Below are 4,390 nucleotides of genomic sequence, written 5' to 3' on the forward strand. Positions count from 1 at the left end.
GCATTTCCATACTGGTATACTTAATCTTTCAGTATTTGGGTTACTGATTCAACAGCAGCCAGGAAAATAACTTTGTAGTATCAGAATGTTATCCAACTGTATATTGTTTACTTTATTGTAAATAATGGTGAACAGTGGTCAATAAATAGTTTTATATTCCTTTATGTGATAAGATTTCCTTTTCATTATGATTTCTTTTGTAAAGAGAATAAAACATCTGTACACAAAGGAGTTAACCTTTTTAGTTTCTTTTGAGAGAAACTTATTTGTATCCAGGGTTGTCTTTGAGCAGGCAGCAATCCTCCCCCAGCTGTGGTTTGGAAATAGCCTCACATATCCCAGACTGAGCTTCCACTTTAAATTGCTGGGGCCACAGGCATATAACCACTAAACCTGGTCTTTTTATGTCATATTGGGGATCAAGGTATATGCTAGGCAAGCACTCTACTGAGCTATAGCCCTAGTCCCTACAGTGTTTTTGTGTGTTTTGGACCCTGTGTATGCACCCACCCTCAGGCCAGAAGAGGGCTTCAGATCCCCTAGAGCTTGGAGTTAACAGGCAGTTAGTTGTGAGCCACCTGATTTGGGTGTTAATAGCTGAACTCTTCAGGTCCTCTGGAAAAGCACCAAGTGCTCTTAGCCGCAGGGCCATCTCTCAAGAGACCCTAGAAAGTGTCTTTTTTTAAGTAGGCAGTTTGGTAGAAGCCCATGAAAATCAGGAAGTTGTAGCTCAGTAGTAGATCAGTTGGCAAGTATATGCAAGGCCTTTTATTAGCTCTAACACTGCACGGGGGCAAAAAACAATTATGTTAGCAAGGTTTTCTTATGTATATTGTAAAAGGCAATTTACTAAAATGTTTTGCAACTAATAAGGACTAAATAGTCCAACAGTGACTTGTCTGCACACTGACAATCACTTAGATGAGTGAAACTGGATGCCTCAGCCATTCCAACCTGGTCCTGAAGGCCTAGAAGATTCCTGGAGTCACTCTTCAGTACATGTTGGGCTATATAGTGAGACCCTGTTTCAAAAAACAATCAGGCCAGGTGTGGTAGTGCACACCTTTAATCCCAGCACTTGGGAGGCAGAGGCAGGAGGATCTCTTGAGTCCAAGGCCAGCCTGGTCTACATAGGGAGTTCCAGGACAGCTGGGGCTACAGGGAGACCCTGTCTCAAAAAGACCGAAAAAAAAGAAAATACAAATTGCTTGGCATGGTGGACATGTCTTTAATCCCAGCACTCTGGAGGCAGAGATCGAGGCCTGCCCGGTCTAGAGTTCCAGTCAAGACCTTATTCAAGTAAGACATTGTCTCAAAAATTACAGACTACAGAGATGGCTCAGTGGTTAAGAGTACTGGCTGCTCTTGAAAAGGACCCGAGTTTGATTAACAGTACCCATGTAGGAGCTAACAACCATCTGTAACTCCAGAGCCAAGGGATCTGACTCCCTCTCTGGCCTCTTCGGGCATTGCGTGACACAGGTGCATTTACATGCATGCAATACACTCATTAACACAAAGGTAATAAAATTATAAAAATATTTTTTAGAAATAAGGCTGGAGAGATGGCTCAGCAGTTAAGAGCACTGGCTGTTCTTGCAGAAGACGGGGGGGTCGGGGGGGTTCGAATCCCAGCACCCACATGTCAGCTAACAACTGTAACTCCAGTTCCAGGGGATCCAACAGCTTTCCTCCGCAGGCATTGCATGATACAAGTGCACTTACCTACATGCAGGCAATACATGCATACACATAAAATATAAATATTTAGCCGGGTGTGGTGGCGAACGCTTTTAATCCCAGCACTCAGGAGGCAGAGGCAGGTGGATCTCTGTGAGTTCAAGGCCAGCCTAGTTTACATAGTTCCAGGACAGCTGGGGCTATAGGGAAACCCTGTCTTGAAAAAAGACCAAAAATAGATATTTTTTAAAAAAATAAGGTAGTCACTGAGGAAGACAACCAGCATTAACCTCTGGACTTCACACACACCCTTGCATGCACACTGACACAGACACATGTGTACTCCACATTTTAGGAAAGAATCTATGCATACATGTTAATAGCTTAACAGGGACAATGCTAATTATTCTAAGTTAACCCAGAGCCCAGAAGACTTGAGGGTGGAGTGGAAGGCCCAGGAGCCTTGGGAGGATGCAAACCCCACTGTCCAGAAGGAGACGATTATGAGGGCAAAGTGCAAGGGGAAGTAAGAGTCAAGTCAACATCAGGCATCTCAGAGACAAAGCTGACTACCTGACCAGAGAGACAAGACTCCACTTTGGAATGACTGACCACCTTTCCCATTCTCTATGAAGTCTGCTAGCTGGAGATGATAGATAACGAATATCTCTAGCATGTCAACCCACTGCCTTCTCAGATTATCAACACTCAATATAGCACAGCCTGAATACTCAATCCCAGTCTCTGCTAATTGGCTCTGTGGTTACAGACAGCCGAAATTCAAGTACTCCCATTACTGTAATGAATGCTGGGGGAATACCTGAGGACGGAGCTGAGATTATAAAACAAAATGCCAAGCACATTTGCCAGCCACTGTAGTGTTCCCTGTGGTAGAAGCTGACAACATATACTGTATTTTCCCAGTAGCTGACTAGGAGACCTGCCTGTAAGAATGCTGCTGTAGGAATGACTATAAAATAGACATAATCTGGGCTAATGACTCTTAACTCTGGCAAAACCCTGTGTTCTTGTGTCTTGTGACCTGAGCACCTGATTTTGTTTCCTGGGAACCTCAATTTGATATTCCACCCCCAAAACATAATGAGGGGCTGGAGAGATGGCTCAGCCGTTAAGAGCAATGGCTGTTCTTGCAGAGGACCTAGGTTTGGTTCACAGCACCCACATGGTAGGTAACAACTGTCCACAATTCCAGTTCCAGGGGATCTGACACCCTCTTCTGACTTCTGTGGGTATTGCATGACATGCTTATTATCCATGCTTTATGTGCAGGCAGTTCACTCATGCACATAAAAATAATAAATTTTAGAAAAATTAAAATGTAGTTTTAAATATATTTTTCCTCTTTTTTTTCAGTCTCCCTGTAGCCCCAGCTGACCTGCAACTCCCTATGTAGACCAGGCTGGCCTTGAAGTCACAGAGATCTGCCTGCCTCTGCCTCTGCCTCCCAAGTGCTGAGATTAAAGGCGTGTGCTACCACGCCCAGCAATTTTAAATATGTTTTTATGAAAAATAAATTTTTAAAATTTTCCTTTCAATTCGCCTGGTTTAAAAAGCAAGTTATAGGCCAGCCTGAGCTACACAGTGAGAGCCTGTCTCAAACAAAATTTTTTTTAGCTTAATTTGCTGTTGTCATTTTTTGTTTGTTGAAACAAGGTTTCCCTATAGCCCCGGGGGCGGGGGGGGGAAAGACTGTATCCTCTTCTAAACCTTTTGTTCTCTCTCTCTCTCTCTCTCTCTCTCTCTCTCTCTCTCGCTCTCGCTCTCGCTCTCGCTCTCGCTCTTTTTTTTTTTTGAGACAGGGTCTTCCTGTATCCCCAACTGGCCTGAACCTCACTATGCAGACCAGGCTGTCCTCGAACTCACAAAGATCTGCCTGCCTCTTCCTCCCAATTGCTGGGATCAAAAGCATGCTCCACCACTCCCAGCTAGTTTAATTTTTAAAAGTATTTTTTAATAAAGTATTATAGGGGCTGAAGAGGTAGCTCAGTGGTTAAGAAAACTGTCTGGTTTTGCAGAGGACCCGGTTTTGGTTCCCAGCACCCACATATTGGCTAACAACTGTCTGTAACTCCAGTTCCAGAGATCCAACACCCTCTTCTGACCTCTACAGGCATTGTATGACAGAGGTACACTTACATGCATGTAGACAATAAACTCCTATATACAAAATAAGGTTAACAAAATATTTTTTTAAATAAAATATCCTGCCAGGCATGGTAGCTTGCGCCTTTAATCCCAGCACTTGGGAGGCAGAGGCAGGCGGATCCCTGTGAGTTCAAGGCCAGCCTGGTCTACAGAGAGTTCCAGGACAGCTGAGGCTACAGGGAGACCCTGTCTCAAAAAGACCAATAAATAAATAAATTAAATAAATAAATAAATAATAAATATTCTGGGGCTGGAGAGATGGCTCAGCAGGTAAGAACACTGGTTGTTCTTACAGAAGACCCAGGTTTGAATCCCAGCACCCACATGGCAACTAACAGCTGTCCGTAACTCCAGTCCCAGGGGATCTGACAGCCTCTTCTGACCAATGTGGTCATTGCATGACACGGGTGCACTTACCTACATGCAGGCAATACACACATATAAATAAAAAATAAAAATAATAAATAAAATATTGCCAGGTGTGGTGGTTCACACATTTCATCCCAGTACTTGGGAGGCAGAGGCAGGCGGATCTCTGTGAATT

This window comes from Nannospalax galili, unplaced genomic scaffold (assembly GCF_000622305.1).
Source record: "Nannospalax galili isolate Female #2095 unplaced genomic scaffold, S.galili_v1.0 scaffold158, whole genome shotgun sequence".
NCBI lineage: Eukaryota > Metazoa > Chordata > Mammalia > Rodentia > Spalacidae > Nannospalax > Nannospalax galili.